Source organism: Corapipo altera, unplaced genomic scaffold (assembly GCF_003945725.1).
Source record: "Corapipo altera isolate COAL_440 unplaced genomic scaffold, ASM394572v1 24b, whole genome shotgun sequence".
Lineage (NCBI taxonomy): Eukaryota > Metazoa > Chordata > Aves > Passeriformes > Pipridae > Corapipo > Corapipo altera.
In genome coordinates, this window is record NW_020884888.1 from 10,832,194 (window position 1) to 10,844,781 (window position 12,588).

The 12,588-nt window shown below is 44.8% G+C and overlaps 1 protein-coding gene across 1 annotated transcript in view; it reads left to right on the forward strand.

The window, feature by feature from the left end:
* Nucleotides 1–7,956: 7,956 nt before the first annotated feature.
* GRB10 (growth factor receptor bound protein 10) overlaps nt 7,957–12,588 on the forward strand; it is a 144,616-nt gene continuing 139,984 nt past the window's right edge. Inside the window, exon 1 of the mRNA XM_027643863.1 lies at nt 7,957–8,089. The gene's annotated coding sequence lies outside the window, so the exon portion shown is untranslated. The remainder of the gene's footprint in view (nt 8,090–12,588) is intronic.

The following is a 12,588-nucleotide window of genomic DNA, read 5'->3' on the forward strand; positions in this document are numbered from 1 at the left end:
GTGAAAGGCATCAGGTTTCTTAAATCAATACTGCTACTGAAGTACAAAGTAATAGTACTTCTTGAGGAGGAAGAGGATTGCCTTTTGAGTTGCCATCTGCTCCTGGCCTGACTCCAAATGCTTCCTAGTGAGTAATCTGGAGTCAATTTTTTAGAATCAATTTTGTATCACATTTTTGTAATATGACATATATATCTCTAGATCTTAAAGAGGAAAGAACAATCCACCAGTAGTCCCACTGTAGAAGCAAATGATCTAAATTAGAGCATAGTCTAAATTAGACAGATTCATTGATTTGCTGGACATATTCTTGCTGTATTGTCATACCACTATCATTAACAGAATGAAGTTTGTATGTTTGGGGTTTTTTTTCTTAATATGGCATTTTCTAAATCATCTTCTCCCTGAGGCGTGGGTGAAATAAAGGTCCCTTCAAATGCTTTCCAAACCATAACTAGTGTAAGAAGATCACCAAATCTTTTGGGGGAGGTGAGAGAACCTACAAAGGAATCAATGTAAGACCATAAATGGTCTTATGCTGTCATCTTAGAGCAATGTCATCTTAGAACAAGGGCTGTGTAGAACAGAACCCACACTCTTGATGTGGGCACATGCTCACAGAGGAGTCACATTCCTGCTTCAAGGGAGCCTAATTGCCAGAGCCCCAGTCCTGCTGAGACCTTTTAGCCATCCAGCAACCTGTCTAAATCTTCATGGATTAGTGTGCTTTAGAAAGGTTCTTGGTGAAGCGGAAAGAACTGATCTTACCTGGCAGGTGTAACTATTCTGGAAGTCTTTTCTGCAAAGATATTCTCTGTTCACTTTCACTAAACTTTTTGAGGTCCAAATATCTTATAGTATTAGGCAGATGTGCACCTTTACACTACTAAGTTTAGAAAACTAGAACAAATCATAGCTAAATCTTACGCTATAGGTGACAAGCTTCCCTGTCTCAAATTTCCAGCTGTAGGATGTGAGAGCTTCCTGAGGAGCACCAGTGGATTTCCTCTCAGCTGCTCTAGTAGCTACTGTGAGACTCCCTGAGACTTCTGTCTGTCTGTGGACTTACAGTGCTGCTGCTGCTGCTGAACCTCTATGCTACTATGTTGTACCACATCTTGGTTTTTCTGTTTCATATCTGCTAAAGCATCAGAAGAAAATTATTAGGGGCAACCTGACTTTAATAACTTTAATTACAGTCTTTGATAGCTGAATGAACAATCTTCAAAGATTTCCTTCTCAAGGAAGTTTCAAATTGCATTAAAAATATATGCAGATTATTTGTATATGTCTGACAAGCCTGGAAAGAATGTCCTTTGATAAAGAACAGCCATCACAGTTTTGAGAGGAGACGAATCATAGAATCATTAAGATTGGAATGCTTTCCAAGAGATCTTCAATTTGTCAGGATAGCAACTACAGGGCAGTCCTTTCTGTTTGAAAGATTGCTCTCTTATCAAAGGATGTATATCACATTGTGTACATCATACAATTTGTCCTCGAAGTTTTTTCTGTTTGTGAGAGATTACAAATTTATGACAAGGGATTAATTTAGATGATAGCGCAGTGTGCATTTATTTTGGTTTGGCATTATTTTTTGGTAATTCTTGAACCAGGAAAGCAAAATATGACTTCCTTTGAAAACAGCAGTCTAAATGTAAGTCTAGTTCAGACTTGAATTGACTATTAGACGTCTACATTTTGCTCATTTAAAGCCACAGGATGGGAATTCTCCCAAAACTCCACATTGCCTGCTCTGGAGAATGGCTTAAGACATGAACTGGTTGCTATAGAGAGCAGCAGTGCCTACTGTACACGGAGAGAACCTGCCTAATACACACCTCAGCTCTGCATCCATACCCTGCAAGCCAACAAAAGGCACATGTACACCTTGCGGGACTGTATTGTACAGGGGTGCATTTTAACTCAGAGAATGCTGGGATCTGCACACAGCTCAGCGTACAAACAAAGGGAAGATCTGGTTTGAGTTCAATACAGTTAGACTGCTCTGTCTCTTCTCTCTGCTTGGTAAAACCTACTTGGTAAAACCTATGAAATCTCTTCTTGTTTGCACCATTTAAATGTTTCTGTTTTTCCGATGGTGCTAGCCTGATGATCCTGCTACAGATGTGGTGAGAGTATGCTCCTAAAAGCCTTAGCATGCAGGGCAAGTTATATCATTGAAGATTTTCTTTTTGTCTTTATTATTATTTTAATTCCCTCTCCCCCAGAAACCAAGAAAAGACTTGAGATGAAATCACTGTCATGCTAAGCTCCATAAAAGTTTTGCCACTGACTGCAGCGTGGCTGGATTTCATTCTGAGTCACAGTTCTTGCTGCCTTCTCTCGTCATCTGTGGCAAAGCTGTGAATGAGCACTACATGTTTTGAATAAATCCTGATTTCTCATGTCAAAAATGAGAATATATAGGATAGCTTGAACTGAATCTTCTCCTATTGCAGTATAATTTTGAATTTTTCTTCCCATCCAGTGTTATCTGGCATCCTAGTTGAAAACTGATGCATCAGGAAAGCAGCTGACTTTGACTTGGAAAAAGTAAATGCCTTTAAGGTGTCATTTCACTTAACATCTTTAATGTCCAAAAGCACCCATTTTCTTTATCACTTTATTGAAACTGAGAGAATATAGCAATTTATATTTATTAGTGTTGAATCAGTCTATGTGTTAATTGTGGAGCTAGCGTTGGGAACAGATGTGTTTTTATAGAAGGATGGGCTGAATGTATTCATCTTTTTAATGTTGTTTCTGTTTGAATGATCAGTATCACTTAAAATTCCCTTTTCCTCTCCACCACCTTGTGTAAGTGCTCTATTTTGCACAGTCCAGGAAGAGCACATCTCTCTCACTGGAGCTCAGGACTCCATCTCAAATTACAAAATGTCCCTGACTATTCAGCCTTTTGAAAAAGCTGTAAATAGAGATATGACTTACCTAGCAACAAAAAGTAGATCTCCACAATGTAGTCTATGAACGCAGTGAGTTCATTCAGTTGTGGTCATGCCACCGCTTTTCTTTTTCTGTTGCTAGTCTTTTAGAGATAGACTACAGGAAAAGTATTTTCTATACTCAGCTGATATTAAGAAACTGTCTCGATAACAATCGGGCAGAAGACAAAGTCTCTAAACTTCCAAAATCAGTGTTCTTGATGAAGTTTCTGCTGAGTCAGGTAAAAAACCAGACTTTAGCAATTACTGGTGGAAAATATGAAAAGTTTTGAAAATCTCAGTCTTTTGGTGAATATGGAAATTCAATCTGTATCCTTTGGCTCATACAGCTATATTTAGTGAGTGTTTTTCCAAACTTGTTTAGTTTCTTTCTTAGTGCTTTCCTTTCTTCTTCCAGCTTTCAATCTCCACCATAGTGTCAGTGATAAAATAATGGAAAAGTAGGATGTAGACAGAAAGGAATGAGAATATTTCCCCTCCACCCCCCCATCCTGATGTTAAAAAGACCTTTTTTTTTTTTTTCTGAATAGCTTTTAAAAATATTTTAAGCATTTGCTTTATCTATAAAAGCAACAAAAATAATTTTGAGTTGGTTTTGTTCCAGATTAAGCCTTATTAAAATTCTACTGTGTTAGAAGACTTCCTGTCTATTTAAGGTGAAAAGCTTTGTCCATGACAAAAGAAACTTATCATCATTTCAAAGGCTGGTCAGCACTTTTGCCTATATACCTACTAGGTAATAATGACCATGTTGACCCTTTTTTGATGCTGAATTCTTCTATCAGTGCATTCTACTAGTTAAAGATCATGCTTAATGCCAACTTTCATATAATGCTTTCATGAAAGTTCCTTTGAGAGTGAAAGTAATGGCCAGATTCTGATCTATCCTCTTCAGATCTTCTGTTATAGGATTTTCATTTCCTAAATCAATGTAATAGAAAAGAAAATTATGCCTGTTCTCAGTATATATGTGAAATACAAGAATGTTTCTAAAGAAAATTTCATATCTACTAGACAGTTTTCATTAGTCTATTTAATAAAACTTTAAAATTACCTTTTTTTCTCTTGGAACTAACTGAATTGTAGAGCTTAGTGTCCTTTGGCTAAGTTCCAAAATGAAAAGTCACCCTGCAGAGTTCAAATCTCTGTGGAAAGAAAACCGGGTCCACTGTACTTGAACTCCAACAGCTATTTATTATTAGGTATTGAGTCTTAAACGTAGTACTAAATAGTCATAGAATGTCTGTATTCTCCTTATATTTTGGACCTGGCTTTGAACCCTTAACACATGAGAAACTTACATTAATGTAAGTTTTCTGAGGAGTAAAAATGACAAAAAGAGAATTTTCTGGGCTTTATGGATATCTTGAGGGTAGTAAATTGGAGAATAAACTGATATCATAAGCTCAATTGTACCATGGGCTCTGAGCCTGGTAGCTGCGGGGCAGCAAGACCCCCTCCAGCTAGGAATGAACTGCACGCCCTGTCCTCTTCTCCCCCGGTGCCCTGGATGCCCCCAAGCACAGTCAGGAGTCTCATTGGTTCTTCCATTTTCTTCCATCAGGGGTCAGGGGAATTCGTCTTCTCTAACCCTAACCTTAACCACTGCAAAGAAGAAGAAAACAGGGAGCTGGGACAAACTTAGCCTGGGCACGAAGTCCTGAAGGCATCAAGGCTTTTGCCCTGATGTTTGCCTTTACTTTTTGGACTGTCCTTGAGCAGGAATAATGTTTACATAGTCAGAGTATATTATTGCCAACATTATTTCTTGTGTGGCTTTTCTTGCAGAAAATGACACTTTTTATTTTTCTTAGCAAAAATATTGGCATTTTAGGCTGTTATTTTCATGATATAGCATACTGTAGGGTGTTGCCAGAGATTTGTTAGTTAAGAGAAAAGATAAGTATGTCCTTCACTGCCACTGAAAAGATGCATTGCTGCTTCTCCAGTTAACAGTTTTAATGGTGCTATTTTGGATAAACAATTTTATAACAGTACAGTCTTGTCTTGAATGATACAGCTGTAGTCTAGGAAACTAAACATATCTTTCCTAATGTTTTTTCAATACTCATGTGTATCTGTTTTTTTTAACCCACCACAAAATAAAAAATATTATACTATTAAGACCTGAGCAGTCACTTATTTTTGTATGTATTAGAAAGAAATTTAAGTACAGACATATGCTTAATAATAATACAATTGAACATTTTATCATTGTCAAAGGCATTTTTAGAGGAATCCATCAACTCTTCTGATTTCCATACAAGTCAATTTGCTGTCTTCAAAACGTAACATTAATGGCACTCAGTGTACACACTGTAATCCTTTAAAATAATGTACATGGGAAACGGATATGTTCTCATGCATTAATAATTTAAAAGTTAATTTTAGGTACTTACTCAATATGATTAACTGATGGATCAGCAGTCTTACATATGAGAAACAGTGAGCACACTTAAAGGAAGAGCATACTGGAAGACAGCCAGGTGGTTGCCTGTGTGATGCTTCAAAAATACCTGAGCTTTATCCCTCCTGTTTCCATTCAGTGTTGGATGCAGAGCATCACTGTCATAAAGGTGGTCTCTGGTTTTGAGATTCAAAAATGTTTGAAAGTGCAAAGTGCCTTACAGGTTGAGGTAAGAGGACTTTGGGGGAAGAAAGGGGATGTTTTGGAAGGTGGGAATCCCTGCAATGCAATCCAGCCCATGGCTGGCTGGCTCTGCAGCACCAGACCAGTTATATAACTTCTCTCCTTTAATTTCTCACTTTTTGAGGACACACTGTAACACAGGGCTGTAAATTGATATTCTAGGGTGGAAATAATACAGATAACAAAGTATAACTGATGTATTACGGAGCTAAGGAATGTGCAGGGGCAAATAGCATGAAACAGGATGTAGAAAAGGCATGTCTTGACGTCCTTGGCCTTGCCTGCCATAGCAGGTTCTGCGAAAGCAACAAAACTGGACATCTATTGCACAACCCCTGGTCAAATCATACAAGTACATGTATGGCTGCAAAAAAGATGGAGATTCTCTCTTCACAGAGAGACACAGGGAGCAGACAAGCAGCAACAGGTAAAAGTTGCACGAGGAGAGGTTTCATCTTGATTTTGATTCACTATAAAAAAGGAAATTTTTTACAGTTAGAACAATCACCCATTGGAAAATCATCCCCAGGTAGGGGGTGGAGTCCCCATCACTGGAGGCTTTCAAGATGCGATTGGACAGTGCGACAGACAATGTCATCGTGGTTCCCTTTCCCATGAAAAGTTGGACCAGGTTGGACTAGATCTCTGGAGTTCCCTCCCAACCTGGGCAGGTTGACCTAAATGTGCAGAAAGCTTCTCATGTGAGCATGTGGGGTTGTGCTGCCAGCCATGCTGGTCCTTCCACCTGGGATCTGGCAGGTAGTAGGTGCCTCCTCTGGAGTAATCTCAGACAGAAATCTGATACCGCCTGCATTCACCTTTCCACTAGATAGTAACGTGGATAGGAGACAGCTTCTCCCTTGGTGAGGCACCAGCACTCTGAGGCTGGACCCACAAAATGCATGATCAGGGTGAATGATGGCTCACAGAAAGTCAGGGTAGACCAGCCCAGCAGTGGGAAGAGAGGGTTGAGAGGGGGGCTGAGAAGAGACAGCACGCGGAGCAAGCTCCCAATAGTCCAGGTCAGGCCAGGCTAGGCGGTAGTGGTGCTGACAGGCTGAAGAGCAATGCTCAGCACTGCATCAAGTGAAGATGGCCGAGGGAAATGCGGTCCCCAGGAGAGGTCAGGGGACTGGTGGCACGAGGAGGATGAGCACTGAGCAGGCAGGAGAATGGCACGTGCGTCCAAGAGGTTGAGGTGACACACACAAGGAAACTGGAGATTATTTGAGGAGTTGAACAGGGAGAGCGAGTGGTGAGAGCAGAGCAAGACCAGAGCAGGGCTGGAAACAGGGGGACCGGGAGGGTAGGCTGATAAGAAAAGCATTCCTTTAAATTCAGTAAAGAAGAGCCATAGAGGAAGAAACAGCAAGAGCAAAGAAGGTATCATGTTACATTTCAAAATATATTCAGCTCGGGCACTCAGCCACAATACTCCCATTAGTGTACATGCATCTGTCTCAGGAAGAAAAGCCCATAGATTTCTCCCACTTCTCCTTAGGCTCGATTTCCTTTTATAGGGTTGACCACTTTCTTATGAGAGGTGTTTTTACGTCTGGAGAATATTCCTCTCCTCTCAGAGCGTGACGGCTCATGTTAGAAGTCTATACACTTTAAAACAGCAGCTCTTAGGAAAGCGAGCAGCTTCGCTTCTCTTGAAAGAGCTTTACCACAGTCCGAGTTGCACGCTACTTGCAAAATTGGATGGTTTGGAGCTACCGGGGTGAAATACCAAAAGTCCCAATACACAGAAGTTCGCAGCAGCAGTCTGTAGGAGTGCTGGTAGCAGCCTGAGGATCCAGGGCGCTTTGCGGTACAGAGAAGCTCCGAGCAGCCCCCCGTACTGTTGGCACACGCCGGGCGCCTGCTCCACGCTGTCTGGAAGGGGAGCTGGGACACCTTCCCTGCGCAGTTTTTTTGGGAAAAATGTGAGAACGGGGCCCGTAAGGTTAAAGAAAAAGTCCACGCACAAATGCCTTGCATTTGCAGATGCTCTGTTAGTTTTATTTTAAAGAAAATCAGCCCTTCCCAACAAAAGCATGAGCCGATGCTACCTGCGGGTGAGCTTTTGTTGGACGGCAGGAGACCCTCCACGGTCCCGCGACCTGCAGCCCCCAGCCCCGTTCGCACCGGAACGGCGGAGAGTGGCGATGGGGGAGGACGCCATCCCCGCACCACCCGCAGGCGCCGCCGGCGCTCCCGGCCGCCTCCTGCCCGCGGCGGGGCGCGGGCCGGGGCTGCGGCTGCGTGCGGCGGGGGCGGGAGCGGGGCGGGAGCAGGGCGGGAATGGGGCGGGAGCGGGGCGGGGCGGCACCGGGAGTCAGCTGGGCGCGAGGCGAGAGCGCGGCGGTGGCGGGGCGTCGTTAGCACCGGGATCGGCGGCGGCAGCGGGCAGGCAGAAGTTTTCTCCGCAGACCTCTTCCCGCAGTCCGGGGACGCCTTGCGGAGGCGCGAACGTCCGCGTCCGCTTTGGGTGTGTTTTGCTTTTTTTTTCTTTTTTCTTTTTTTTCTTTTTTTTTTCTTTTTTCCCTCCCGGTTTGTTTAATTGCAATTCTTTTTTGTTTTATTTTTAATTTTATTTTTTTTTCTAAAATTGTAATTTTTTTTTCTTTTGTTGCTGTTGTTCTTGAGGCGCGTGGCTCCTAGAGCTTGCCCTCCCCCGCCCGTGTCCCACTCCACCCCGCCGCTCGGAGGATTCCCCCCTCCCCGCCCGTGCTCCCGTCCCCGCCGCCTCACACGACCCTTCCTTCCCCTGACCCCCCGCGCCCGCCCCGGGCTCGGCGGGTGCGCGGCGCCCGGCAGGGTCGGTGCCGGCCGCCCGCCCAGCAGGTAAGGGGCCGGGGGAGCGGTGCAGGGCGCGCAGGGGGGCAGCGGCTGCCCCTGGGGAGCCGCAGCAGGGGATGGGGGGGGGGGTCGGGCCGGGGTGGGTGAGAGCTCGCCGGCTCCTCGGTGGCGGAGGCCGGTGGGTGGAGGAGGAGGAGAGCAAACTTCCTTTTCCTGGGGCCGCCGGCGAGCCGCCCCCCCCCCCCCCTCCATCGTGCTCGCGGGGAGCGCCCCCGGCGCACTACCCGCCGTCCCCGGGCCCGGACGGGGGACGGCCGGCTGCCGCGGGGCTCGGAGGAGCGGCCCTTTCCCTCGGTTTGGGGCTTCTTTGCCGCGTTTTGTTTGCTCGCCTGCTGCGCGCCTCGCCCCGGCGGTGCCGGGAGCCGGGCTGTTTCGTCGCTCCGCACTGGAGGAGAGTGAGGTCCTGCCCCGCCAACTGTTGGCGGTGCTGCTGCCGCCACCGAAAGTCCCCGGTGTTTCCCCCGCTCCGTTCGGGGTTTGCGGGAGTGCTGGCGGATGGGCAGTTCGCAGAAATGCCATCCCGGAGTGCTGCCACCTCACTGCTCATCCACGGCGGGGATGTGCGACCACTCCGGGCGACCGTGTGCCTGCGGGAGAGCGGCCCTGCCCGCCGCGGAACCCCGGCCCTGCCCAGAGCCCCGCGCTAGCCCAGGAGCCCCGCAATAGCGGGGAGTGCGGGGCTGCTCCTGCCCCAGCTCCCCGCCGGGGAGAGCCGTGCACGCATGGCTCTCTCATTGTATAACTGTGGTACTGCAAGCTGGGGCTGAAACTGTGGCATCGTTATAAGAACAGTTTGCAGTTAATTGGTTTGGCAGATGAACTCCTGCTCAATCCTCTTGCCCGCTTCTGTTGCTTAAGTGCCAGGGCCCCCTCCCACCCTTTCCCTCCTTTTCCCCCCGCTTTCCTTTGAAGCGTCGCATAACTCTGTATTGCCAGCAGGATGGAAAGTGCTGATTCAGCAGCCAGGAGCCCTACTCCATCTGAAGTGGTGGTCTGCCTGAAATGTTCCCATTTGTTGAAATGGGAACATGTGTTGCTGGTATGTCAAAGCAGCATTGATCAGGTTTTCTAAAACAGACCCGAAGAATGTGGTTTGCTTTTCCCTTCGGTAAAGCAGAATGAATTTGGGTTTGGGGGAAAGCAAGAGCAAGCAGGATGGGAGGGATGTGGGTTTCTACCACCTCAAGGTACGCTTCTAAGGGACAGTTGAAATTGTTCTGCCTCATAAAGGTTGCAAGGATACATTAACAGTCCAACTCCATCTATTCCTGCATTTAGAGACTAGTAGTTGTGCTTAAAGCTCTAGAAAAGGTATGGAGAAGGGCAACAAGGCTAATCCTAGATTTAAAAGGAGTGAGTTATGAGGACAGGTTAAAAAAACCCACCATAAATGCATGAAGACTAGAGAACTCACATGGAAAAAGGAAATATGCTTGAAACTTTAAATAGGAGCTTTGCCTGTGCTTCATGATCATTTTGGAACTGAAGCAGGGTACAGAAGGTAAGCAGGATGCACTTGCCATTGCTGTGTTAGTCTTCCTTCAGGGCTTAACCTCTCAGTGCAGCATAAGAAGGAGCTGTATTCTTCTGGCTGTCTTTGTACAGGTGTATGTTAATATCAAGGCTGCTTGGGTTTTTTTTCCTCCAAAACCAAACTCTTTAAAATTCAGCACAATATAGAGCAAACAGCAAAACCTGAAGAGTACTGTTTGGTAGCCTTACTGCAAACAGTAAACTGACAGAGCAGCAGACCCTGACGCTTGCCTCCAGTGGTCATTTTACCATGTTATAGTCTGATTTATTTTCTTCACTTGGACTTTATTTGTTCTTAAAGTAGGTCTTGTTTGCCCTGGCTACATATTAAAGATCTTGTGGTACTTCCATGGTTTTCCTTGGTTTTGTTAATCAAACTGTCCCCTCCCTGAGCGCTGTGTGAATTGGCTTTCATCCTCAGATACAGCCACACCTGGATTTCAGTAGCATATTCCTGTGTTTTTTATTAGGTAGTCCAAAAGCGCTGCCTAAATGCAAAATGGATCTCTGCATTTCAGTTCTGCTAAAGTGTATGCTATGCACTCTGTGAATAAATCAAATTTTTGCAACCCTCTGTCTTGTGAGCACTTAAATAACTCCAGCAAGAATTGTCACAAGGGTTTTTTAGAAGTTTTTGATCATGTTCTCATCTGTGCTTGGGGTGTAAATGGGCAAAAAAGTATCTGGATCTTTCTGGCAAAGGTATCCTTCCAAGGCAGGGAGTTCCCAGCTGGCAGAGGAGAGGCATAGCTGGGTCATGCGCTGCTTCTGCCAGCAGTACGGGAGTGTTGCACTGGGAATTTGTTTTCTGACAGCCCCGAATGAACAGATGTCCATCTAGACTGTGAGGCACCATCAGCTTCCCTGGGCGTGCATAGCGGTGGCAGCAGGCAAGCTGAGGGGCTCCCGGGTAGCGTCACACTAGGTGGGACCATGTTGTTACTCCTCTCCTCCCTTTTGCCATGCCTCTCTATATCTGCTTGTAGAGGTGATCGTGCTAAATGAGGCTAGATTTCTAGATAAAACTTTTTCTTATACCAGTTGAGCCCTGTCTCAGGACGTGTGTATCTGTGTGTGGGAAATGCACTCAGTTGCTTCTTCAGACCACTGAAATCAGGAGTGGGGGAGTAGATGAAGCGGTTATCTTTTGATGTCCAGTGGTAGACATTTTTAGGATGCACTTAAGTATTTGCTCGAGTAAAAATGTCACTGGTTGCAGCAAACACTGTGGTGCAAAACCCTTACTATTTTCTGCTGGCCTTTTTACTCTAAACCTCTGGGTGAACTTTATTAATGCAGTCAAGAGAAAAGCTTTTCTTTACTTTAAGCCAACATTTTTGTCGAAACTAAGACTAAGGAAGCCTGCTTTTCTTTGGATTTATCTCAATTACGAGAGTATTGATGCCAGTTCACAGTGTAGCGTTTCTTACATTTGCCCACCTGGCCCAGTGTTTTCATAAACAAGGAAGATAACTCTTGAGACCTCTGCCTCTGTCAAGCTTGCATGCAGCTTGCCAACTGGCTTGGCTACAGAGTGATTGCATAAGCCTCCTGTATGAAAGCAGGCTAAGAAGTTCGGATTGTTTTTCTTGGAAACTGGACCTGCTCCTGGCCATGTCCAAAATATACCAGTTATGACTCTTCACCCAGGGAAATCTAGGAATGGTGATCCTTTACCAAAAAGTTGAACCCCCCAGTCTTTTTAAGAATTGCAAGGAATGAGGTTGCCAAGGTGTCCTTTTATTAGCACTGAACTTTATTTACAGGTTTGCTAACCTTGCACTGCCTGCTGGTCAGGAGAGCACTTTTCAGTCTAAACTTGGATGTGGCAAAGTAGTCTTGTTTCTTACCACTTTTTCTCCCAAACCAGTGGTTGTTGTGAAACATAATATTATGAAGTAAACAGATGTCACCTCACTGACTTCTCTTTATACATGTTGAGCTGTGTGCTTCTGAACTAGTCCTGTGCCAGGTCTTTCTTATTCTCATGCCATCTGTTGAATTGGATGATCTTTTTGGACAGCATTTCCCACTTAAACTCAGTATGCTCCTCTGTTGCATTGTGGATGTGGAGAGTAATGTCCTAGGAAGCCAGATTCCACTATGAGTGCAGCATTAAAGAAAACTGTTGATCAGTATGAGGCATACTGTCTGCAAACAGACTGTTAATCTCTTCAGTGATTAAACAACCAGAATAGCCTGACTATAAGATTTGGTTGGATATATTCTACAGTCTCTTTGCTTATATGCTTTATTCCTGTGGATACTGTCTCTTCAGTGGGTATCTGATATAAGAGAGACATATAGGCACTACATTTTTCATACAGGTACATTTTCATCTGAAAGTGGTGGGGTTTTTGGTTTCTAGCAGCTTTTGGACTTAAAATGTGCATGAGAACCCTGAATATCGAAGGATTCAAGAAGTGAGTTATCATCAGTGACAGGTTATCCTGAAACTGTTAAAAGAGATCTTCACATTCACACTAATGTGCACCCATTGCCTGAAAACTTAGCTCCCTCTTTGCTTTCCTAGGGTCTTCCATAAGTTGCAGAGGGATCAGTTCATGCAGAGCAGATGGACATGGTTGTCAAGAG